The sequence below is a fragment of the Podarcis liolepis genome (genome assembly GCF_965112155.1).
Source record: "Podarcis liolepis genome assembly, chromosome: 11".
Taxonomy (NCBI): domain Eukaryota; kingdom Metazoa; phylum Chordata; class Lepidosauria; order Squamata; family Lacertidae; genus Podarcis; species Podarcis liolepis.
The window spans coordinates 57,989,821-58,017,536 of NC_139565.1; positions in this window are offsets into that span (position 1 = coordinate 57,989,821).

The following is a 27,716-nucleotide window of genomic DNA, read 5'->3' on the forward strand; positions in this document are numbered from 1 at the left end:
CACTTGGGCTTGCTAATTGGAAGGTCGGCAGTTCAAATCCATGATAGGGTGAGCTCCCGTTGCTCTGTCCCAGCTGCTGCCAACCTAGCAGTTCGCAAGCATGCCAGTGCAAGTAGATAAATAGGTACCACTGCGGTGGGAAGGTAAATGGCGTTTCTGTGTGCTCTGGCACCCGTCATGGTCCTCTATGTGCCAGTAGCGGTTTAGCCATGCTGGCCACATGACCCGGAAAGCTGTCTGTGGACAAATGCCAGCTCCCTTGGCCTGAAAAGTGAGATGAGCGCCGCAACCCCAGAGTCGTCTTTGACTGGACTTAACTGTCCAGGTTTCCTTTACCTTTACCTGTTCCACCTCCACTTCTGAATACCAGTTCCTGGAAACCACTGGAGTGCTCTTTTGCACATGTTCTGTTTGCTGGTTTCCCACAGGCATCTGATTGGCTGCTGTGGATACAGGATGCTGTACCAGATGAACCAATGGCCTGATCCAGTAGGCTCTTATTCTCTTCTTATGTTAAGCATTTGTGTGCAAGAATGGACCAATGTTGACTTGTACAGCTCAGCTATTGGGCACATAGTCCACATGCATTGAATGTTGCTGAATGAATGTACTGCTCAACTAGTTAAACCATGGGTAGGCAAAATAAGGCCAGGGGGCCAGATCCGGCCCAATCGCCTTCTAAATCCAGCCCACAGACAGTCCGGGAATCAGTGTGTTTTTACATTAGTAGAATGTGTCTTTTTATTTAAAATGCATCTCTGGGTTATTTGTGGGGCATAGGAAGTCATTCATTATTATTTTTTCAAAATATAGTCCGGCCCCCCACAAGGTCTGAGGGACAGTGGACTGGCCCCCTGCTGAAAAAGTTTGTTGACCCCTGAGTTAAACTATGGAACTCACTTCCACAGGCAGTAGGGATGTCACTCAGCTTTGATGGCCTGATCTATCAGGCTCTTATGTTCTGATGGGCATTGCAGATTTTCTTAAATTAAAGATGGGAATATATTCCTGCTTCTGAAGAGGAACAGTTTTGTTATTCTGCCTCAACCCTTTGGGGATTCACCTCCCTCTGTCTCTTGGCTCCATTTGCATGGTATTCCCCTTTCCCGGCCTTCTTTTTCACAATAACTGATCATTAAATTGCTCTCCATGAACACCGGCAGGTTAAGTATGTCAAATTGTACTCAAAGGCCTTCCGCGGCCTTCCACCCGTCTTTTCCAGAATGTCATTTCCGTGCCATGAAAACATTGAAACCATATTTCCTCCCAGTTCCAGCATCTCTGGCACAATCCATGCTGAGAGAAACGTTACGCTGTGGCAGAATTTCTCATTTCCCCCTGAAACGAACGAATGCGGCAAATTAACAGGCACAGTCATTTTGAGGAGGTTTGGATGAAGTTCAGTTTTCCAGATGTATGTCTCTAATCAGCTTAGGAGCCGAAGTCTTTTCGAAAGAGAAAAAGAAAATGTTGCTAATCACGAAATAGCTATTGCTGGTTTTCTTGTTTGTTCCTCAAAATGGCTATATATCAGCATACCCTCCAACATTTCTCCAATGAAAATAGGGACATCCTAAGGAAAAGCGGGACATTCCAGGATCAAATCAGAAACTGGAACGGCTTCTCTACACCAAGGACCTCCCTGGAAAATAGGAACACTTGGAGGGTCTGTATCTGCAGAGAGGCAAGCACACTTTTTACAGGCTTTTGCGTGTAATCAGCATGCTGATAACAACGTACTCCATGTAGATGTTAAACAGTCTGCGGGATAAAATCAAACCCTGAGGAAGCCCACATTGAAGTCACCATAGGGCTGAAGAGCACTCCCCAAGCATCACGATATGATACGATACGATAATCTTTATTGTCATTGTCCCATACAGAACAACGAAATTGAAAAAATCTACATCAGACATTCAAAAATCAACAAGCCTGCTATCCCAGCTATCCTAGCCTGGTCAGCCCCCTAAAAACTCTGATACCCCATAATTAAATACAATATATACTCCCATAGAGACTACCTTACACTGCGTTTAAGACCAAAATCGCATTTGGATAGAAACTGTTTCTCAGGCGGCTAGTCCTAGTCTTTATAACCCTGTACCTTCTTCCAGAAGGCAGAAGCTGAAAGAGATCATTTCTGGGGTGCGCACTGTCCTGCGCTATCTCTGCAGCTTTCTTATGACCCCTGGAAGTGTAGATTTGATCCAAGGTGGGAAGAGTGCACCCAGTTATTCTCTCTGCAATCTTTACAACCCTGGACAGCATTGTTCTTTCCCTGACTGTGCAGCTCCCAAACCACACACACAGACTATAAGTTAATACACTCTCAACAGTACAATGGTAACTGTTCTGTAAGTAAGACTGGAACTTCCCCTAACTTGAACAGCCACTTCAGAACAACTGCCTTGTTTTATTCTTTTAATACGACTGCTACTACTAATAGCATTTATATCTAGCCTTCTCTGGCAAGGAGCTCCAGGTGGCATCCATGGTTCCACCCCTCCTCATTTAATCCTCCCAACAACCCTTTGAGGTAGGTTAGGCTTGGAGGCATTGACTGGATTTAAACCCTTGTCTCCCAGGTCCTACTCTGACACTGTAACCACCACACCATGCTGCTCTTAAGACAGACACTGTTCTTAACATAACAATAGTGCATTAAAGGTAAAGGGAACCCTGACCAGTCCAGTCATGACCGACTCTGGGGTTGCGGCGCTCATCTCGCTTTATTGGCCGAGGGAGCCGGCGTACGGCTTCCGGGTCATGTGGCCAGCATGACTAAGCCACTTATGGTGAACCAGAGCAGCGCACGGAAACGCCGTTTACCTTCCCACCGGAGCAGTACCTATTTATCTACTTGCACTGGTGTGCTTTCGAACTGCTAGGTTGGCAGGAGCAGGGACCGAGCAATGGGAGCTCACCCCGTCGTGGGGATTCGAACCGCTGACCTTATGATCAGCAAGTCCTAGGCTCTGTGGTTTAACCCATAGCGCCACCCACATCCCTAATAGTGCATTAGTGGTGGGTTTATTCTGGTTTGATTTGTTCTGCGATGCTTCCCCACTACTAGTGTATGGAGGGGCTGCAGAACAACAAAAACGGGACAAAAATAAACTGGAACAATTATCGTTTAAAAAAGTTATGGGATTGCAGCAGGAAGTTACACAATGTGCACTGTTTTGGAAATGAAGCAGTGTGACTGCTCCCAAACCTTTGCAAAAACTATTACAATAATGCTATTTATTACAAACAGTATTAAAAGTGTGTTTGTGGCTACTAGCATCATGCTGTGCAATTTAAAGGGTTTCTGGAGGGACCCTAGAATTTTTGGATGAGGGGACTGCAGATCCTTCAATTGTCCCTATTTCCCAGCCTCAGTCCCATAGTTACAGAAGCTGTCCAGGACTATGATCCCAGCTTTTACTTAGGACATCACTTAGGACATCACCACACCAGTGTGGTGTAGTGTTTAAAAGCAGTGGACTTATAATCTGGGGAACCGGGTTCAATTCCCCGCTCCTCCACATGCAGCTGCTGGGTGACCTTGGGCCAGTCACACTTCTCTGAAGTCTCTCAGCCTCACTCATCTCACAGAGTGTTTGTTGTGGGGGAGGAAGGGAAAGGAGAATGTAAGCCGCTTTGAGACTCCTTAGGGTAGTGATAAAGCGGGATATCAAAGCCAAACTCTTCTTCTTCTTCATTAGATAAATGCTGGAGGGTACAGTAGGATGTTCCTATTTTCACCGGAGAAATGTTGCAGTTATGCAACCCCTGGAGCCAAGGAGATACAACCTTTAGAAGACATCTGAAGACAGCCCTGTATTGGGAAGTTTCTTAATGTTTAATGTTTAATTTTGTTTTTATATATGTTGGAAGCTGCCCAGAGTGACTGGGGCAACCCAGTCAGATGGGCATAGTAGTATTAGTATTAGTATTAGTATTAGTATTAGTATTAGTATTAGTATTAGTACAGTGGTGCCCCGCAAGACGAATGCCTCGCAAGACGGAAAATTCGCTAGACGAAAGAGTTTTCCGTTTTGGAGGTGCTTCGCAAAACGAATCTCCTATGGGCTTGCTTCGCAAGACGACAATGTCTTGCGAGTTCCTGCTGGTTTTTTTTTTTCCTTTCCCCCCTTTTTCTAAGTCGCTAAGCCGCTTATCAGCTGATCCGATCAGCAGATAAGCCACTAAAAGCAGCTAAAAGCTGCTAATAGCGCCAATCCGCTAATCCTTCAATGGGCTTGCTTCGCAAGACGAAAAAAACCGCTAGATGAAGAGAATCACAGAACGGATTCTTTTCGTCTTGCGAGGCACCACTGTATTAGTATTAGTATTAGTATTAGACGTCCTTTATTTTATTGGAGAAATGTTGGAGGGTATGGAACTGAACTGAGGGTTCTGAACTTTCACTTTTATGAGCTTTATAGCTGCAGGATCAATGAAGTTGGTGCTGAGTTCAATGCAAACTTTGGTGAGAAATGAAAGAATGTGGCTCATTTGGCTTTGAAGCTATCACAGCACTGGGGAAGATGACAAAAAAAAAAGAGAGAGAGAGAATTGCCAGCCCGGAGAGTTGCTTGGAGCTGTTCCAAAAGGCCTTGATGGCACCGTGCGAGTAAATCATTGTTATGATTGCGAAAGAGGAGACAGGGTTCTTGGGCTTGCAGTAGCACGGCCTCAGCTCAGCCAACCACCGCTCAACACGCAAAGCTACCAGCTTCATTTCCTCCTGCAGCACTCAATAAATAACGCATCTCTCCAGCATAAAAGCATTTTTATAATAGTAGTAAAGGAAGAGCGGAGGCTGTGTGATTATCATGAACTAATAAACAACCTGCGTCAAGATATGCAGCACGGAATCTGGTAGGCTTGGGAAATGAGGTTGTGCTTCATCCAAATTGGTTCTCCAGCCTAGTTGGACAGTTGAAACCACTTTGGCCCCAGATGAGCATCTAGGCTGGACTTGGAAGTGAGAAAATCGATTTGATTCTCATAGTGAACCTACCTAATTCACACTGTCCTCCTTCACGCAGAACATAGCTGAACTGTGGAACTTGTTCCTACAGGAGGTGGTGGCCACCACCAACTTGGATGGCTTTAAAAGAAGATCGGACAAATTCCTGGAGAAGAGGGCTATGAATGGCTAGTAGTTATGGTAGTTATGCTCTGCCCCCTGTATAATCTGAGGCAGCTATGCTTCCAAATGCCAGTTTCTGGAAGCTACAGGAGTAGAGAGTGCTCATGTGTTTGGGTCCTGCTTGCTGGTATTGTTGTAAACAAAAATCTGCCCTTTCCCCCTTATGGGATATCCAAGAGCCCATATAGAGTCCTTACGTAGGTTCCCTATTGGTAGGAGAAAATATCAGAGGTCAACCAGAGAATATTGAGAAGCAAAGCAGCTAGTAAGCCTGATCTTTATTGATCTGTTGCAACAGGGTGCTCCCCTCACACGCAGGTGAGGAGGAGGAACCCAGAACAATGGTGCGCAAAGCCTTATATAGACATTTTAAATTCCCTGCCCTGGAGCTCAAAACCACCCCTCCATACATCATACATACATCACAGAAGGGGTGTAACCCAAGACCACCACCCCAAACATCATATCTACATCACAGAAAAGGTGGTGTTGTTTTTCCTGTCTGCCAGGTTATCTGATTGCCTTTCCTGATAGTCTGTCACCCATTAAAATGCTGATTACTCAGTTCCTGAGACAATGGGAAGGCTCCTTGACCCCCCCTCCCTCCTTGCAGTGAAAACATTTGGTCGGTTTGGGAATCAAAAATGATTCCAGGTCGGTCTTCCTGTGCTGATCTATGTAAGTGCTTGGTTGGTAGACTTATGAACATTTAACATATATCTATGACCTCAAAATTCCTATCGCAGTATCCCACAGACATCTGCTTGGCCACTGAGAACAGCACGGTGGACTAGATGCACCACTGACCTGATGCAACAGGTTCTTCTTACGTTCTAATGATATAGTAGCTGGAGTGTTGGACATAGACAGGAGAGTGCAGGTCTCAAATCACTTATGAGCTGTGAGGTTTCCTGGGTGGCCTTTAGCAAGTCAACCTTACAAGGTTGTTGTGAAGATAAAATGGGAGTGACACCATGCACGTCATCCTGCACCGCTTAGGGGAAGGATGGTGAGCTTTGGACTCAGGTCCTGCTTGCAAGTTTCCATAGACATCGGGTTGTGGACACTGTGAACAGAGATTCTGCTGACCTAGATAGCTTTTCAATAGCTCTAATCCTCATGCAGCAGGATTCCTCCTATGTTCCTGTGTGTGTGTGTGTATCCCCAAAACATCAATAGCATCATAATTTTCTTTGAGCCAGCCTTCTATGCTAGTGATCCTCCTTGAGCACTGATCCTGCGGGTGGAGAGGGACAAACAGCAGGAGAAACAATGGAACATCATTTTGAAGAAACCGGCTTCCACCTGAAGCTCTGCCATGAGGTGGGGCTGCCCATTCCGAGTACCTAGGCTCATGCACAAACCCTTCAGGCTGCAGGCAAATCAGTCCTCACACATAATCTCCCTGCACTGATACGCTTTGGGGGTCAGGGTGAGGGTGTATCGTAGATTACCTAGCTTCACAAAGTTACAGGCATTTAGACCCACTGATTTCACTGTGTTGGATTGAAGTCATTATTCCCCCCTCTGGTATTGGGGCTTAGGGAGACACAATGAAACGGCAGCATTTTCTTTGAAAATCTATTCCCTGTTTTCAGCCAGTACAATACACGACCTGAGGATGAGTCACTGCTCACCAAATCCAGTTGTCTTTAGAGTCTCTTGCTGTGAAAGTCTTTAAAGTCTCTTGCTCCACTACCGATTTATTAAATTGCACTCATAAAGTTCCCTGTTTCTGTGCCTCACCCTTTTCAGTATATGTTTAGATGCCGAGGGAAAGTCATGTCAAAGAAGGCATGTTGACATTCTGTTCTGAAAGTCCATTGGTGTAGCAGGCTATCTATTCCCATAGGCTGCATGGAGACTGCCTGCCAAGAGAGCTTGACAGCATCTTGCAGTCCCATTGATGCCCTATGTGATTGATCCAACAGTGATGGACAGTAAGGTGGAAATTATGAGCTAGACTCTGAACACCACACTATATTGGCAAAGAGCTAGATCTTCAGCATGCCCCATGCAGCTCATGGCAACTGAATGGAAGTACTGGAGTACAGTATATTCTACCATCGCTGTCAGAGGTAGAATGTCCCTGAATGTCTGCTGTTTGGAATCTCATGTGGGGAGAGATCCTGCTTGGTGGCTTCCCAATGGTCAGCTGATTGGTCACTCGTGAAAACAAGGAGGTTGGACAAGAGAGGCTTTTGGCTTGAACCCACAGGACTCTTCTAAGGTTCTGATGTTCTTAATTCCCATCTCTCTCGAAGAGGAAGAAGAACCATCAGCCAATCTGCACAGCTAGAAATTCAATCTCATCCATGGCCTCGGACATTTTGAAAGAGGCTTGAACTCACTGTGGTATTCACAGAAACCAGTTCCTTTCCTAATGAAAGCCTTTGGATGAGGGAGAAGTGATGGGGGCGGGCGGGTGAGAGGAATGCTTAGATGGTGCTTATTTTCTTTGTCGAACTAATGTGTGTTAAGTACAGCCAGCATTAATTTGCCATTGGGCTGCGCTGATGCTGGAACAGGCTGAGTTATAATGAAGGCCAGGTTTCCTCCGAGCTGCTGGGCTGTGTTGTCCTCCCTCCCTCCTCTTCCATCCAATACATTTTAATCCAGTCCATATGAATGGAGCTGAACTATTTGTTTTATGTAACCTGAGCTCCATGGCAGGATGAATAGTGCCAGGATCTCTCCTTGCCAAAGCAGAACAGTTGAACTGAAACTGATATAAGCATTGACTGAAGCCAAGGTGTAATTTGCTCGGACCGGCTCCCGCTGCCAAGAGGAAACACATGACCGCTTAAACCCAAATACAATGCCGAGGGGCTCTGCTCATATAAACAGACCCAGAGAGAGGGGTTCCCCTCCTCTCCCCTCAAAACCAAATGCAGTCATCAAAAACCTCCCAGGGGAAAGGAGGAGATTTGGGGGAGGGGGGCTGCCTGCTTTTATTTTTATTTTTTACAAAAGGTAAAGGACCCCTGACAGTTAAGTCCAGTCACGAACAACCCTGAGGTTGCAGTGCTCATCTCGTTTTACTGGCTGAGGGAGCCGATGTTTGCCCGCAGACAGTTTTTCTGGGTCATGTGGCCAGCATGACTAAGCCACTTGGGTTACTGCAACGCGCTCTACGTGGGGCTGTCTTTGAAGGTGACCCGGAAACTTCAACTAATCAAAGTTTGGTGCTGACCGTTAAAGCCCTAAACGGCCTTGGCTGAAGGAACGCCTCCTCCCTCATCGTTCAGCCCAGACACTGAGAGAAGTGAGGGAACCAGGCAGAGGGCCTTCTTGGTAGTGGCGCCCTCCCTGTGGGACACTCTCCCAGAGACGTCAAGGAAATAAACAACTGTCTGACTTTTAGAAGACATCTGAAGGCAGCCCTGTATTGGGAAGTTTAAAAACTTGTTTGATGATTTAGTATGTTCTGCTATATGCTGTGAGCCACCCAGAGTGGCTGAGGAAACCCAGCCAGATGGGTGGGGTATAAATAATAAATAATAATCTCTAGGTAGGGCTTTTGAAATACTGGTGCCACTATGCTGAAAGCCTTCACATGCGTGCTCCATGGGGACATGGCTTTCAGGGCTGTCACAATGAAATCCTGCACTCCAGCATTTGCCACCAGACCACTGAATATCACCATGCCTTGGCTGTGGAAACCTAGGAGGAAAATTGGTTCTGTATAGGTGGGCATTTGGTGATATGACAGATCCACATTCCAAGAGGATCATTTGTTTCCTGTGAAGTCCATTCACAGCCGCAGACTCTGGCTGAAATTAATAGCAACTAATTGAAAGTAATGGAGAAGTACCTGAATATGTATTGTGAGTAAATGAAATTAATTGAAGGTAATTGATAGTGACTGGGATTAATAAAAAATGTGGACCTAATTGAAATGTATTGAAATTGAATTAAACTCAATAACTCAACCTCTATTAAATTTAATACGAACTAATTGATATGAATTGTGTGCAATTCTTCATAGTAACATGATGCTGTTAAAAGAAAAAAAATTATATAATTGGCTTTGTATAACCTTTGCTTCTTCCCAAAGTGAAAGTAAATTTGATGGATTAAAAAAAAAAAAGATGAATGAACTAGCATTCAGGGACAGTTATTTGTGAGGTACCATTTGATGCAGATAGCAGAGATTTCTCAAAGGATTTCAGAATATGAAAACACTTTCAGTTTTTGTATTATTATTTCATGTATCAGAGTTTAATGAGAGCATGTTGCCTGTTATGACGGGAGCTTTGATTTTTATAAATACCTACTTGCAAAGACACTTGCATCCTGAATCTTTCTACTTTATGCGCCTTCAGCCAGATTCCCGACATGTTACCTTTAACAGCAAAGCATCTTTAATCTTATGAGATTCATCCTAGATGTTCATTTGATTATTACAAACAAATGAAGCTGCTTCACACCATCAGATCATGGGGCCTTGAAATAAGAGGATAGAGCTCACAAATTTATCGTCCCAAGAATGCCATCTGGACCGCTCTCTAGAACTGCTGGGTCTGAATTTGTGTGGCTCCCCCTCGTGGTGAAACTGCAAGTGCTGTATTTTTCGCTCTATAAGACGCACCAGACCATAAGACACACCTAGTTTTTGGAGGAGGGAAACAAGAAAAAAAATATTCTGAATCTCAGAAGCCAGAACAACAAGTGGGATCGCTGTGCAGCGAAAGCAGTGATCCCTCTTGCTGTTCTGGCTTCTGGGATAGCTGCACAGCCTGCATTCGCTCCATAAGATGCACACACATTTCCCCTTACTTTTTAGGAGGGAAAAAGTGACTCTTATAGAGCAAAAAATACGGTACCTTCAAGCCCCAAGCTGATTCAGCTCATTCAGCTTTTCATTTGGATCCTTTTAGCAGGAAGGAGTAGAAAGAGTTTCCTGTTCTGGTTGAACCTTACTTGACCCATCCTCAGTTCTGGTGTGTTCCTATATCTGTGAATGATCCCAGGTTGCTCAATCAGTCCAGTTTGCTGTTTGATCCTATCTCTGGCTTTGACTTATTCTTCAGTCCTTATTTTCAGCTTGCTTCTCAGCACTGCTTCCTAGTTTGTCCTCTGGTCTTGTTCTTCGCTCCTGACTGCTGACTTGGCTAATTCTTCCCAAGGGAAGATTCGACTTCATACTGGCCTTGCCTCAGAAGTCCTCAGTGGGAGCTGTAAGGAAGATAGGATGCTACTTTATGCCAAACAAATATATAGGGAGAAAATAAGAAATGGATGTGTTAAGTGGGTCCTAGGTAGAGATGGTGGAGAAATTTGATTCAATTCATGTCTAAAGGTGAACATGAACTCCACACATTCTTAAACACATTCTAAAGAAATATATCACACATTCTTAAAGAATATGAAAATACAAAACACAATTATCCTTCAAAATTTGTACTTTTCTGAATTTTGCAATGCCACTCACCAGCCAAGCAATGTATAGAAAAATGCAAATATTGTGGCAAAGTATGCATAAGAATAATCTAAAATATTAAAATATCAGGGAAAATTGATTTGCAAAAATGTGTATATTAGGGGAAATTGCATCTGAATGTGTGAATATTAGGAGGAATTTGCAACAAAATGCTGGTGAATTTTCATGATTTTTAAAAATGCAAACAAATCTAGTAGTGTGGAAAACTGTACTTAAGGTTGGAAAAACGAGAAACTGAGAGAAATTGAAATTGATAGATAGGTTTTTAAACAAATGTTAAATGGAACATTTTCTTCAATTCGTTGTATATCATTCCCCAATTTTTTTCAATTACCGTACAATCCCACCACATATGATAAAATTGTTGGGAAACTGCCAGGGAGATAGTGTCCATCATGAGCCCCCAAGCCGGAGTTCTGGACGATCCATCGGCCTCCCGTAGACAGGCAGATCCAGCAGTTAGCGACACGAAGCCTCTGGAAATTCCTAGCCACATTCCAGGGCTGGGTGTACACTGTTTATCAGCAGAAACACAGCCAAAAGCTTGCACCGCAGAAGAGCATAATTTTCAGACTTTATTAGCGTTTAACAGAACAAAAGAAAACGTGACCGTTCTGTGTCAGCATCTTCGGCCAACTGAGAAAACGAAAGGAATCTCAGCAAGAACATAAACATCCTGTGACTAGGACATGCGCAGACTCTGTTACTCACAAAGCCTGCTCCCTTTAAGGTGGAACGGAAATATCCTAACATCTTCCCTGGCGCCGCGGGCTATCCTCCCCCTTTCCGTGTAACCTGTTGTACCTGTGGTTCACTCAATTGCAACTTTTGTACATAAACCTTTAGTTGTTCTCTGTTAACAACCTTAGACAACAGATCAGCAGGAATTTCATTTCCTGCCATGTAGGACACCTGAATCAGTCCTTTCTGAATACACTCTCTTGCACGATGTAGCTTAATCTGCAAGTACTTGGTTCTCTGCTTGCAACTCTCGGAGTTCAGCAAAGCCAAACACGATCTATTGTCTTGATACACTTGTATAGGACATTTCACAAAAACCCCGATGTCCTTAAACAGTTGCATCAACCATTCACAATCCATGAGTGAAAATGACAGAGCATTGAGTTCTGCTTCACAGGAACTTAGGCTCACTGTTGTTTGCTTCTTGCACAACCAGTCAAACAGGCAGTGGTTGTACATGTAGCATACTCCAGAAGTGCTTGTACCATCCGTGGTGTCACTTCCAAAACTTGCATCAGCAAAGATTTCAAGACCTCCAGTCTTCTGACTGGTGAACCTCAGCCTGTAGTGCATAGTCCCTTTCAAATAGCGGGCTATGCGCTTCAGAGCTTTCCAATCCTGAACCGTAGGATTGTTGGCATGTCTGCTAAGCAGATTACAGCTTACAGCTATGTCAGGTCTTGAACATCTGGCAATGAAATTCAGCTTGCCTAGAATGCATCTGTACAGCGTTGTGTCAGAAAACGCTTCAGCAGTACTGTCTACCTGGTAACCTGTCACCATCGGTGTGTCTGCTGGGTTTGCATCAACCAAATTCAACCTGGTTAACACATCAGCAATTTTCTGTGTTTGGTGTACCAGAAAATTACCTGCTTGGTCCTTCTCCACCTGCAGAGAAAGATAGTTGGATACCTCACCAAGATCCTTCATATCAAAGTGCTCCTTCAGCTGAGCTAGGGTGCTTTGGTAAAAAGCCTGATTCTTCCAAAACATCAGAAGATCATCAACAAAACATAAACAATACAGTTTGTTTTGCCCCTCCTCCTTGACAAACACACATGGATCAGCTTTGCCCTGGTGAAAACCTAGAGAAAGCAATGTCTCAGTGAGTTTTGTGTTCCAACACCTGGCACTCTGCTTAAGACCATATAAGGATTTCCGCAGTTTACAGACCATACCCTTCTGTATCTCCATCCCATCAGGTGGAAGCATGAACAGCTCCTCCCCCAAAACCCCGTACAAAAAAGCTGTATTAATGTCATGATGGGTAACATGCAGTTTCTCCTCCGCAGCGACCTTGAGCATCAGCCGAATGCTCTCATATTTGACTGTGGGTGAGTAGGTCTCGTGGTAATCCTGTCCTGGTACCTGTGAAAAACCTCTGGCAACCAATCTGGCTTTGTGTCTAACTACCTTGCCATTCTGGTCTGTCTTGGCCTTGAAGACCCATTTGCTGCCAACCAGTCTCATTCCTGGGACTACCGGTACCAATTCCCAAGTTTGGTTCCTGTTCAAGGAATCAACTTCAGCCTTCATGGCATTAAGCCAAGGCTCAGCATCTTTAGAGGTCAACTCCTGAACCTCTTTGAAGCTTGAAGGTTCCCATACCTTCTCTGAGCTACTAAGAACAGCAGTTGCTGTCTTAGCAAACTCATCAGCATACCTCTTTGGAGGTCTGCCTTTGGTCGCCCTTTCAGATCTGCGTACTAGACGCAAGTCTTCTGGACTCATCTCCTCTTTCTTTGGAGAAAAGTGACCAATGGTGAACAGTGGTTCTTCCAGTTCATTGTCAGACGCATCAGATGGTCTGACTGAGGCCTTTGCGCTCTGGTAGTCTGCCGTGTCGTCACTGTCACTGACACCAGCAGCAGCAGCGCCGCCCACTGAACTGGAATCCGAACTCTGATCATCATCATCATCATCATCATCATCCTCATCATCATCCTCATCAGCAGCTTCCTCAGCTTTAGCTGTTTGCTTGACATCACCTTCTTCCTCCTCTGGGTAACTCTGGAAAATTCCCACATTTTCCCCCCACTTAGGATTGTACTCAACACTCCTTGTGAACTTTATGGACTTAGAGTCAGTCATCCACACCCTGTATGCACCTTTCTCGTACCCCATGAACAAACCATGTGCCCCACGCTTCCCAAGCTTGTTGGTTTGTTGTGTGCGTACCCACATGTCCGAACCAAAAATCCTCATGTGTTTGGTGTTGGGTTTCTTACCAAACATCTTCTCATAGGGGGTACAACCAATGGGTGATGACAATCTGCGATTAACGGTATAAACCAAATTCCCCAGAGCCTCCCCCCAAAACTTATCAGGGAGATTGGCATCATGCAACAAGGTCTTGATTCCTTGCAGCAATGTCTGATTTGCTCTCTCCGCAAGCCCATTCATCCATGGCGATCTGGGCGTTGACATGTCATGCTGGATTCCCTTCTCAGTCAGGAAAGCTTCAAACTGCTGAGAAGTAAACTCCCCGCCCCGATCAGTAAAAAAACAAGAAATACGTTTACCGTGCACATTTTCCAACCAAGCACAGAATTCCTTAAACTTTGGAAACGCTTGCGATTTCTGTTCGAGCAAATACACATGAATGTACCTAGAAAAAGAATCAATCAGAATCATGAAGTACCTTGCTCCTCCTATAGAGGGCGCTAGTGGACCAACCAGGTCCGCATGCACTAGCTGGTAGGGCTTGGAAGCCTGCCTGCTAGACTCCTTGCCTTTTGGAGCAACCTTCACCTTGTTCTCTGCACAAGATACACATTTCATGTGAAATTTACAAGGTTTGATGTTCAAACCTTCAACCACCCCTGGCATCTTGGCCAGTGCCTTCCAAGAGAGGTGACCAAACCTTCGATGCGCATCATGAATGCAACCTGCATGAAGAACTTTGTTAGTTTGTGCAACACAACAAGAATCAGCATTAGATACAACAGCAGTGTCATCATAAGTTATATGGAACAAACCATCCATAAACTTTGCATGCAAATAGTCCTCTTTGCCTTTACTGATGACACAGACGCTCCTCTTGAAGGAAATCTGAAAACCACGCCCAGTAAGCTGTGGGACGCTCAACAAGTTGCTTGCAGCGCCTGGAACATATAGTACACCGCTGATGGTTGTGTGCAAACTTGCAAGTTTCACAGTCCCTACTCCAGCAATTTGCAACGTCCTTCCATCAGCCAGGTGGATCTCACCTTCCTGTGGCTTGAAGGAGATAAAGAGATGCCTGTCCTTGGAGATGTGGCGCGTGCAGCCTGAATCCACAACAAAGTCGCCTTTGGCTGTTGGAGCAGTCTTTACAGCAAGCAAACCCTTGTTTTGCACTGGTGTGGGCTTTTGCAGCTTGCCCCCCTGCTGCTCCTGGCCAGCAGACGTGCCTTTAGCCTTTGGAGAAGCTGTGCCAGCAAGCAAAACCTTGCTTTCCACTGGCGTGGGCTTTTGCAGCTCACCCCCCCGCTTCTGGTCAGCAGACGTGCCTTTAGCCTTTGGTGAAGCTGTGCCAGTAAACAACGCTTTGTTTTTCCCTGGCGCGGGCTCTTCACCCTCCCTCTGCTCCTGGCCATCTGCAGGTGTCTGCCTGTGGCTCTGTTTACCTTTGCCTTTCCGGCCTCTGCAAAGGCGATGGCCTTGGTTCCCATGAGAACCAGAGCTCTCAGCTGCCGACTCCTTGGCTCCCCCTGGAGGCTGGAATGCTGCCTGGGATGACGTGACGGTCAGCTCCCCCTGCAGCTTGCAACTGGTGCCCTCAGCATCCCTGCACTCATTCGCATTCTGGGAAACAGCTAGGACCTCCGATGCAGTCAAACTCTGGGCTGGGATTATTGGCTTGTGAGCTTCTTTTAAAGCAGACCACATTGCATGTGCAGTGGTGTTGCCAGCCAGCGTCTTAATTTCCTCAAGAGATACGGATAAGACTATTACGTCAATGGCTTTCGAATTCTGGCCTTTCCATCTCTCTGACAGAGGAACTGGGGGGGCTTCAGAAACAACATGCCAGACCCCAAACTGACGCAGTAGACTCTCACACCATTTTGCCCAGGTGTCATAATTCTGCCCATGTAACTTAGGGGATTCAGCATCTCCAGAAGCTTGGAAAAATTCCATTCCAGCTTTTGCTTTGAGCCGTGAGCCCTATGCCTTCAAAGACTCCTTATCTCGGCAGCCCATTAATCACGAAGCCTCTTTGGCTGAGCTCCCAGGCCAATTAAGCCTTGCCGGAGAGGTAAACAGAAAAGCCAAAAGCCTCCCTCATTTCTTTCGCTTTTCCCACCGTACCTCTTAAACGCAGTCTGTTGCAGCTTTACTCTCCTGTAGGTGCCGTGAATCTGGGCCCGAAACCTTGTTGTTGGGAAACTGCCAGGGAGATAGTGTCCATCATGAGCCCCCAAGCCGGAGTTCTGGACGATCCATCGGCCTCCCGTAGACAGGCAGATCCAGCAGTTAGCGACACGAAGCCTCTGGAAATTCCTAGCCACATTCCAGGGCTGGGTGTACACTGTTTATCAGCAGAAACACAGCCAAAAGCTTGCACCGCAGAAGAGCATAATTTTCAGACTTTATTAGCGTTTAACAGAACAAAAGAAAACGTGACCGTTCTGTGTCAGCATCTTCGGCCAACTGAGAAAACGAAAGGAATCTCAGCAAGAACATAAACATCCTGTGACTAGGACATGCGCAGACTCTGTTACTCACAAAGCCTGCTCCCTTTAAGGTGGAACGGAAATATCCTAACAAAAATGTCCCCTCCTTTTCCTTACATTTCCAACATATATTTGAACTAGTTTTTGTTGTCCCCCCCCCCAAAAAAAATCTCCTTTCCAACCCACTTAGCCATTTCTGGTTTCCTGCTACAATATAATTTCCTTTGATTAACTACTAGAGTTTAATCATCAAATGGAAACAGAGACATAAGAAGCATAATCTCTCTCACCTTTGGAAAAAGTCAGAGCACCTCCTGCACACATACACACATGCCCTCAAGGGAATACCATGTTAAATAATGCCGAGTTAAATGAAAACTCTGTTACTTGAATTATCTTTTGCTTTGCAAGCCACAGAGTCAGTTGTGGGTCACAGAGATGGCGTGCAAAGAGAACAGATCTGATAAGTGATCGTCAGGACTGAGGCTTGATACATCCTATGATCCAGAAGGATGGAGGATGACCGCAGACACCAGCAGACAGTGATAATAAACAGAACAATGCTAAAGGTTGGTTTCTGAAATGCTTCGAATGTAGTAATTACCGTATTTTGCGCCCCATAAGACGCTCCGGCCCATAAGACGCACCTAGTTTTTTGGGGGGGAAATAAAGAAAAAAAAATTTATTTCCCCCCCCAGGTGCGGGGCTGGAAGAACCAGGTCGGGGAACAGTGGGAAGGCACGCTCTGCCTCCCCGCTGTCCCCCGAGCTTGTGGGGCTGGCGATGGGGAGAAGTGCACCAGTCCCGGGAGGGCAGGCAGCTCTGTGCCGCCATCCTGAGCGGGGCGGGACTTAGCGCCCCGCTCGGGATGGCGGCGTAGACCTGCCTGCAGTCCCGCGACGGCAGGCAGCTCTGTGCCGCCATCCCGAGCGGGGCGGGACTTAGCGCCCGCTCGGGATGGCGGCGCAGAGCTGCGCTGGTCCCAGGACCGCAGGCAGCTCTGCAGGGCCACCGGGAGCAGGGCGGAGCTTCTCCCCCGGCTCCCGTGGCTGGGCAGAGCTGCGCTGGTCCCAGGACCGCAGGCAGCTCTGCAGGGCCACCGGGAGCGGGGCGAAGCTTCTCCCCCGGCTCCCGGTGGCCGGGCAGAGCTGCGCTGGTCCCAGGACTGCAGGCAGCTCTGCACGGCCACCGGGAGCGGGGCGGAGCTTCTCCCCCGGCTCCCGGTGGCCGGGCAGAGCTGCGCTGGTCCCAGGACCGCAGGCAGCTCTGCACGGCCACCGGGAGCGGGGCGGAGCTTAGCGCCCCGGCTCCTGGTGGCCGGGCAGAGCTGCGCTGGTCCCAGGACCGCAGGCAGCTCTGCGTGGCCACCGGGAGCGGGGCGGAGCTTCGCCCACGGCTCCCGGTGGCCGGGCAGAGCTGCGCTGGTCCCAGGACCGCAGGCAGCTCTGCGTGGCCCCCGGGAGCGGGGTCGGAGCTTCTCCCCCGGCTCCCGGTGGCCGCGCAGAGCTGCGCTGGTCCCGGGATTGCAGGCAGCTCTGCGCAACCCTCGAGCCGGTCTCCCGAGGGTTGCGCAGAGCTTCCTGAAGCCTGGAGAGCGAGAGGGGTCGGTACGCACCAACCCCCCTCGCTCTCCAGGCTTCAGCGAAAGCCTGCATTCACCCCATAAGACGCAGGCACATTTCCCCTTCATTTTTGGAGGGGAAAAAGTGCGTCTTATGGGGCGGAAAATACGGTATGTCAATAGGCAAGTTAATTAATAAGGTTCCGGAAGGCGATCCTCCTAAGATAGGATTAGGTAGGTAGCTGTGTTGGTCTGACGCAGTCGAAATCAAAATAAAAAGATAATAAATTGTCCAGTAACACCTTAGAGACCAACTAAGTTTGTTCTGGTATAAGCTTTCATGTGCATGCACACTTCTTCAGATTCTGATTCAGCAGGGTTTTTCTGATGTTATTTTAACAAAGGACCCAGGTGGTGCTGTGGGTTAAACCACAGAGCCTAGGGCTTGCCGATCAGAAGGTCGGCGGTTCGAATCCCCACAACGGGGTGAGCTCCCGTTGCTTGGTCCCTGCTCCTGCCAACCTAGCAGTTCAAAAGCACATCAAAGTGCATGTAGATAAATAGGTAGTGCTCCGGCGGGAAGGTAAACAGCGTTTCCGTGTGCTGCTCTGGTTCGCCAGAAGCGGTTCAGTCATGCTGGCCACGTGACCTGGAAGCTGTACGCCGGCTCCCTCGGCCAATAAAGCAAGATGAGCACCGCAACCCCCGAGTTGGTCACGACTCGAGCTATTGGTCAGGGGTCCCTTTACCTTTATGTAAGGTTGTTGTTGAATTTAAAACCCCCAAACCAATCTGGGCCTGCTAATGGGAAGAGGTGAATGACCCTTCCATAGACACCACAGGGAGTTTCTGTGACTGTTTTACACTCTTTGGAGAGAGAGAGAACAAAATGCAGCTAAACTGAAACAAGACGTATGCATCATTTAAAATTTATGTGAGCCAAGTGGCATTATTATGGTGCTAAGTTATGCATTGGCACTCCACTTCTTTTGCCACCAGCCCCGGCAAAAAACATGCCATTCATTTTCCTCTCAGCCTTTGTCCCCCAAGAGTGTGATTGTCTTGCAATAATTATAAGATGCCTCACACGCCAATACTACAGGGGGAATCTGCTAATGCAATTGTTTCACTGTGCCGTTGTTTTCATAAATAATAGACCAAGTGGGTTTTGCGAGGCGATGAAGGTGGTGTCGGAAAGTGAACTTGTGAGCTGGCCTCCTGCTGCCTCCCCACCCCCTACCCTAGGCTTTCTTGGGAAAGATTGCACAAGAATCTGTTTGCAAGGACATGTGGGATGCAGCTGCCTCTTAGAACGTCAGCAGAGCAGGTTAATGCTGAGGTGTGCATATAGTTTTCTGAACAGTTTGCTTTTCTGCCTTTCACAGATGGAAAAGGTTGTGTGTACTTTCAAGTGTTTTAGTGGGTGGGCAATGAGACTTAAATCATGACTGCAAATTCTGACCGTCATTGATGTGCATTCATTTGAACATGTCTTAGTGGTGGACAAATCCGTCAGTTATGGTTTTACTCATCTTCTCGTTTTTTTTAAGATCAGTTCTCCCATTTCTTTATCAGCTGTCTTCTTACTTTTTTTAAAAGTCCCATTAACACATTATTGCAAATCTCATCCAATTATACACTTTTTGTGCGCAATTTAGCCTAATAAATACTTTATTGCAAAGTAGTTCCCTCTAATATAACACATTTTTTTTGGTGTTGATTTCACTGACATAAGCATTTTCTATGCACATTTTACACTAGTACATGCATTTCTCTTCATTTTATTTGGCTGGAGAGCTGTGATGCAAAATTCAAAGAAGATCAGATTTTGAAGGATGTATGAATTACGTAGGTTCGCCTTTCAGTGTGAACTGAATCAACTTTCTCCCCCATTTCTCTCCATAACATCAGTACAGACCATCCCACTCAGACATATGGAAATGTATGCATGGGGTTTTAATATCTAGTATGTTTTTCAGCTTAATATCTGGTATGTTCTCTATGTGAGAACAAAATGAACAAATTTTGGGAACTGGGAGTTGGATTTGGTGGTTGCTCCACCTGCTCTGCACATTGACCTGGTATTGAAGTGTTTCTATGCACAATGCAATTTCTTAACTTTGGTTTAAAAACAGGTGAGTGGGTTTCTTAACACAAGTGTGTTATGAAAAACTGGTTTTTTAAAAAATATTTTTGGAGTGAACATATGAATTTGATTGGTAATTAACAATTCCCTCCTTTTTCATGCTGGGATTTTGTAGCAAGTAGTTCCTCAACTTCCTTGTCCTTTGACAGTGGAACATACACCCATGAGAGGTGGTAGAATCTCCTTTCGTGGTTGGCCATCCATCATGTATGCTTTAATTGAGCCCAAGGATCATGTAGTCCAACCCCCTTGGGATGCAGGATTTTAACTAAAGCATCCATGACAGATGGTCATCCAACCTCTGCTTAGAAACCTTCACTTAGAGACATCAAGGAAGAAGAGTCCCTACCTTCCAAGGTAGTCCATTCCACTGTCGAACAACTCTTACCATCAGAAGGTTCATCCTGATGTTTACTTGGAATCTTCTTTCTTGTAACTTGAAGCCATTGGTTCAAGTCCTACTCTCCAGAATAGGAGAAAACAATTTTGTTCCCTCTTCCATGGGACAGTCCTTTAGATATTTGAAGATGGCTATCATATCTCCTATCAGTCTCCTCTTTTTCCAAGCAAACATATCCAGCTCCCTCAACTGGGAGGCTTGGTTTCCAGACCCTTGATCATCTGGATCACTCTCCTTTGCACACATTCCACAGTGTCCATGTCCTTCTTAAATTCAGAACTGGACACAGGACTCCAGTTGTGGTCTTACCATGGCAGAATAGAGTGGCACTATTACTTCCCTTGATCTGGACGCTGTACTTCTGTCGATGCAGCCTAGAATAGCGTTAGCTGTTTTTGCTGCTGCTGCATCACACTGTTGACTCATGTTAAACTTGTGGTTCTACTAAGATCCCTCAATCCTTTTCACATGTACTACTGACAAGCCAGGTCTCCCCCATCTTATATTTGTGCAGCTGGCTATTCTTCCCTAAGTGCAGAACCTTATATTTGTCCCTACTGAAATTCTTTTTGTTGTTTTTGGGGCCAGTTCTCCAATTTGTTAAGGTCATCTTTGAGGCGATCACACAGGGTCCCTGGACATTTCACCGTCTATTGATCCCTGTGCCACCACTTGATTTCTCGCTGCCACCACCCAGGCACTACCTGGTACAATACTGAGTCCAGTCAGGGTTAAATTGGAACATAAACTTCTGTTTATTTATGGCCGTTTAACAAGCATGCGGTTTCATAAATGGTATTGGTCAATTACAATCATGGGGTGCCTATCCAGACCTATAACTTCCGCTACTTGCTCTCACTCACTAAACCACCTCTCAGATATTTACTTGTCTTTCTAGCTCCTAACTGTTCCTGACTCAGCTTATTTCGCTACACTAACTCAACCTACCCACAGACTCTATCCCAATTCACTCCCACTCCAACCAACCACCCAACTCCCAACAAACTCCTCCCTTCACCCCTCCCACAGCTGGTTTTATAGTCCCTCTGACTCCACCCCCTGGGTTCTGATTGTTTAACTATTTCACCTCCAGCACTCTCATATGTTAACGTCACAATCTTGAATCCAGATTGTGTCTTCTGCAGCATTAGCTACCCCTCCCTGTTTGGTGCTATCTGCAAATCTGATGAGCATCTCCTCAATTCCTTTGCCCAAGTCATTTACAAAGATGTTGAACAGCACCGGGCCCAGGACAGAACCCTGCAGCACCCGCCTTGCCGCTCCCCCCCCCCCGAATGTTGCGGAACCATTAATGAGAACTCTTTGGGTTTGGTCAGCCAGCCAGCCAGCTCTAAAGCCAGCTAAGGGTTACCTTGCACAGCCCTCCTTTTGTTGTTTCTGTTTCGCTTGGCTATTCCTGCCTCCTTTGCTTCATTGAATGGAGTCTAATTGTTATAAGGACAAATCAATAAGCTGCAAGACGGGAGAATAGTGCTGCCATCAGCCATTGCTTTAATAACATTGAGTGATTATTTACCCCTCTCTGAGCTTTTCTGAGGTTTCTGGTTTGGAATATCCAATCTGCGTATTGATCAGGGCTTGCAACAAAGAGTTCTGATGATAATTTTTATTTTTTATTTTTGAAAAGAAATCTTCATTGGATGAAGAGATGGGGGAGGGGGAGAGAAGGAGCAGACTGTCAGCCTCTGTGTTATGGGATGGGGCCAGAACCATCCCAAGACAGAATGGCTATGAGTAGTGGGAAAGCAAAAAATGATGAATGACAAAATAAAAACCCAGTTAGTAATAATGTTAAGCTTTAATTTATTTATATAGGACTGCATTTATATCCCACATTTACTCCAAGGAGTTCAAAGTTACCTATCTGGGTCTTCCAGTCTCCATATCATTGTCACAACAACCCTGTGAGATAAGATAGGTTGAAAGTTAGTGACTGGTTCAAAGTGCTTCTTGGCTGAGTGGAGATTTGAAGCCTGGTCTCCCAGCTCCTAGTCCATCTTTCTAACCAGTACAGCACATTGACTATCTCCGTATGGAAATAATGGTGCCAAAACTGTGTTGGCTTTTTTCATTCTGATTAATGTTACAGCCGGCCTCAAGTTAGAACAGGGATGGCTCACCGCTTTTGGCCTAGGGGCCATGTTGAAGGCTGGCCGTCTCTCATGGACATCCAATAAAGTCGAGAGATTCAGGACACAGCACCTGATTTAAGGCAGGTGGTTCCCCCTCACAGCCAAAGGGATGCAAAATCGAGAAGATCCATAGCAGAGAAGATCCATTGGGGTGGGGGGCAAATGTTAGCCTTGCTCAGGGTGCCGTGCTACCAAAAATTACCAAAGTCCATCCCCGGGGATAGATAAAAGTGCATAGTTCAGCTATGGCTCCAACTACCACAGGACAGAGTGATAGCCACCAGCTTGAATTTTTTTTTTTTAATTTTTATTTGGTTTTCTGCTTTTATAAAGACAAAACAAACACAAAGAAAAAACAAAAGACAAAAACATGTATAAAATCAGCAAATCCCCATTTCATAACCTTGTTCCCTGACTCCCCCCCACCCCCCCTCATGCATCCCAGTTTCAAGATTATGTCAGCAAGTTGATATTTCTCCTCTTAACAATCTTATTCATCTTATTTCCTTTTTTATAATAAAAATTAATTTTCATAAGTTGGACTTAAGTTCTCTTCCATCGATTTTCATTTTATCTTAATTAAAAGTCATCTTAACCAAACCTAAAAGTCTTGAGTGTTTTTAAGAGTCTCTTCTTCCCTCCCTCCCATCCCCGGTTTTTGTCCCTTCCCAATAAAAATCCAAAGTCGAAGTTCTCAGCCTGGGTTCCTCACGTCCGAGGCTTTCAAATCTATTTCCGTTCCTCTCCGCCTGTCCTGTTGGTAGTCCTTTATAGCAGTCGTCAGATCTGGGAAAAGTTCTTTCACCATCAAAGTATGTCCTCTTCCGACAAGAAGATTCAAAGGTAGCTGCTGAAGTATTTCCACAAAGTCTATCTCTTCCAAGTCAAAGTCCAAACGGAGGCCCCAATCATATTTCTTTATTTTAAATTCCTGTACTCCATTTTGTCTTGGGGCCTCCTCCTTCTTCTTCTGTATCTCTTGCAGACTTGTGGTGGAAATGTTCCCAGCGTCTCCTTGCTTGTATTCCACAGATGTCAACTTTTGGTTGTTGCTTCCCAGGATTACTTCTTCTTTTTCTTGTTGTTTAGTCTCTTCCAACTCTGTAGATATTGTTTCCCAATCAGCTGTGGATTCTTTCTCATTAAGGTCCTCAATACAAAGAGCAGAGTTGCCTGTTCCCAAGGTCATAGTCTCAAGTTGTTTGTTCATGGCCAAACTCTGCTCCTGTAAGATTCCCACCAATTGAAACATCCTTTCAATTTCCACTAGTAACTTTCCTTCCACAGCCATTGTATCCATTGTAGTTTCACAGAGTTCCCCCTAGGGGGAATCTGGTTACTTATTTGCCTTTTCACCAACAATCCTTTAACTGATTATTATTACTTTGTTTCCAACAGTTTCAGCTCAATTATAACTCGTCTTAGTCCATAGGAATCTTAAATGGCAATTTCTCACTTTAAACCGCCCGTTTGGCAGCTTTGACAGCTGTCAAACTCCGCAGCTCTAACGCAGGCACAAAGGCAGGACGTTCCCGAGCCCGGGAGGGGGGGTTGTTTAAAACAAAGACTCTTCCAACACTCCGCTCTCCTGCTCAAATTTGCCTTTCCAAATCTTGGAAGTTACTGTCTTTTTGAAACTCACCCTTTACAGGGTAGGCACTCCAGCTTAGCTCTTCTATCGTTGCTCTGGATCGTCTGCAAGGGGGGGGTGGGGACTTCCTTTTGGCACACCCCCCGGTCGTCTCAAATTCAGAAGGTAAAAATTTTTTAAAGTTCAGTTCCAGATTACTCACGGGTTCTTTTTTTCCAATCCAAATTTCAAGGAAGGAAGTCAGCGCTCTCCAGTTATGGCTCGCGGCTTCGCTCAGCGGCGGTAGCGATCGACTCTCAGTGCCGCGCCGTCCCCCGTATCCCCTCCATAGCCTTTAAAAAGGCTCTTCGCGAATCAGGGGGGGCGCTTAAGGCACCCGCCGAGTCTTCAGTCCGCAGGCATCCGCGCCTGCGGTTTTTAAGGGTCCCCGTGTCGCCGGCACGGCAAAGACCCATCCACCGCTGAGCCGATTCCCTCCGGAGCTCGGAGGGAATCCGCCATTCCCAGATCGCGCCAACCCGGAAGTCAGCCACCAGCTTGAATTGCTACAAAAGAGGATTGGATAAATTCATGGAGAATAAGCCCATCAGTGGCTACAGACCATAATGAGCATGCTCTGCCTCCATGGTGAGAAGCTGTAGAGTTTCTGAATGCCTGTTGCTAGGAACCTCAGGAAGAGAGAGTGCCTTGTGATTGGATCGTGCTTCAGTGGTTTCCCACACACACACCTGATTGACCACTGTGAGAAAAGGACTAGATGGTCCATTGGCCTGATCCTGCAAACTCTCCTTATGCTCATACATTCTTATAATTCTTAGCCCTTCTCCCTTTGCAGCTCAGCTGATGTCATGGTTCCACGTTGCCATTTCCCCTTTGTGGTCTTTATAACAACAATAATAAGTTTGTGTACACAGCCAATAATTAACTGGGAAGAACGCAGCATTAATTATGGCAATAAATTGTTAATCTGTGGGGTATATGATCCTCCCTTTCTCCCCCACCTCCCTATTAGCTAACCTGTCAGGGTCTAATAATTGTTGCCGTGAACTGGGCTGGGCTGTGGTCCCCAAGGAAGGTGAATTCTCTTGTTCCATTAGCGAGAATGCATATAGATCATTTTCAGTACTAATCTAGGGCTAAAATCAATTATGTCTCTTGTATTTAAGAATTAAATTGACTCGCCATGGGAGAAGGATAAAGGGAAAAAATACATTCCTCCTATTATGTCTAATTACAATTGTAAAACATTTTCCTTCGAAATGTAATTGCTGCCTGTTGAGACCATATCTGCAGAGCTTAAAGTGTGTAGTTGGCTCATTTGATTGTCTTTCAAGTTTCTCCATGGGACTGTTCAAATCATTGGGAAATGGTTTCTAGCGTTATGCGACTTTTAAGGATCTTTGTATGATCATGTGTGCTAATTGGCTGGAGTAAATAAACAACATTGCTGCTACCGCTCTCAAAATTGCGAAGTAGAATTCAGTCGCCCCTTTTCACATTCAAGTTGTGTGCTTGAGCTGGGGTATGTGGGAGAAATAACTTGCCCTTTCTGAAACAAGGCATGAACTGAAGCACAACCGCCTTTCGAAATTCACACTTCTGCAGGTTTTGCAATGAAATTAGGCAGCAAAATAATGTGGGGCGGGGGAAATACATATGGTTGGACAAAGTGTGCATTTAAATAAATACATAACAACAACAACAACAACAGCAACAACAACAACAACAACAACTTATTATTTATACCCCACCCATCTGGCTGGGTTTCCCCAGCCACTCTGGGTGGGTTCCAACAAAATATTAAAATACAGTGGTCTTTTAAACATTAAAAACTTCCCTAAACAGGGCTGCCTTCATATGTCTTCTAAAAGTCTGGTAGCTTTCTTCTTTTTGACATCTGGTGAGAAACCGGGTGCCACTACTGAGAAGGCCCTCTGCCTGGTTCCCTGTAACTTGGCTTCTCGCAGCGAGGGAACCGCCAGAAGGCCCTCGAAGGTGGACCTCAGTGTCCGGGTAGAACGATGGTGGTGGAGATGCTCCTTCAGGTATACTGGACCGAGGCCGTTTAGGGCTTTAAAGTTCAACACCAACACTTTGAATTGTGCCCGGAAATGTACTGCGAGCCAATGTAGATCTTACATTAGAGGAAATAACATGCAGAAAAGCATTATATACATACACACATAAATGTGCATTTTAGGAGAAACTCACACTAAAATGCTGATGAATTTTCAAGAAGGCTTTCCGTAGAAATGTGGAAAACTGAATTTAAGATTAGAAAAATGAGCATCTGAAAGAAACCAAAATTCACCTATCCCTAGCATTGTAACACAATGATGGATTTTTCAGGCAGCATTTTTAAAACCAGTATTTCACGCAGAATAATCAGGCATCCTTGCCAAATTTCCCCCATCTGAATTTCTCACTGGATTTTGGGTTCCTGAATTACCTGTGCTCAATTAGTGTCCCACTTAGAGGTGGAGGAGAATTTCATTTGTTCTGCATTTTAAAAGCTGAACCAACCTAATTTGCACCTTATGGATGAATGCATGGATTGCAACGTAATTATATTTCAGGTTTCACAACCTCTCTGAATTTTGCAATCCACTTCTTGGCTGACAGAAAATGTATCAAATGCATTAGAAATGGAATGTTTTTGGATAAAACACATTTATAAATGTGTACAGTGACATAACATGGGTTTAAGCATGGGCTTCGTGATGCAATATGAATTTTCACATGGGTCTTTAAATATCTTTATCTGCCTATATTGGGTTAATTCAGAAATCTGCTAGAACTGACATATCAATGCAAAATCACCATAATTTATGGACTGTTCTGCCCATCCCCTTGTTCTCGCTCATGTATGTGGTGGTGGAAGAAAGAACGGCTTTGTTAACTAGCCTTGACCCCACATTCATATCTCTGTTGCCTGGACTCCCTGCTTCCCATAGCACTTGCACCTCTGATTGTGCAGAGGTCTAAATCATGCAAGACGGATAGGGGAAAGTTTTCTTTTCTCATCACATTAGAACTTATGGAAATCCAATGAAGCTGAAAGTTGGAAGATTCAGGACAGGTAAACAGAAATACAACATGCTCTTCATAGGCTAAACTATGGAATTTGCTCCCCCAGGAGGCAGTGATGGCCACCAAGCTAGATGGCTTAAAAGAGGGTTACACAAATTAATAGGGGGGGGGGGAGGATTATCAATCAACATCCATCATTTTTTATTTGTATGCCAATTTCTTCCGGTTAAAAACAATGTTCAAGGCAGCTTACAGCATAACAAGATTTACATAATTACAAAAGTCATAAACAATAAATAAACCACATCAAAAAAATACACAACCAAATGGAAAACAATTTCCACATAAATCAAAATCTAAAGCTAAGGATTAATACCACTGTTTAAAAAGACGTAGGTAAAAAATAACAGCAATTTAAACAAAAAACAAAACAAAACGGAACCCTCTCTGCTCAGCAGCAACACCAGTGGCAGCAGTCCTCTATAGAGCCCATCAGGCCCCACCCTAGGCCAGGTGGTGAGTGGCAGGACTGGGGTCCTGAGGTACCGCACAGGGGAGTCCTCCTGGGTGGTAGCAGCAGCACCAGCAGCAGTCCTTTATAGAGCCCATCAGGCCCTGCCCTACTAGCTTTGATGGCTATGCTCTGCCTCCACAGCTGGAGTCAGGAATGCTTCTGAATACCTGTCAGGGACTGTGCTGAGGAGGGCTGCACTGAGGAGAAAAGGTGGGAGCCAACCCCTCCCTCTCCCTCTCCTGAATCTTCTCAGGAGCAGGAGGACAGTATAGATTTGGAACAGTGGTTTGCAGAGGGGCATAGTTCAGAAGGCAGAAGCTGGGAAACACTGGATGGGGAACA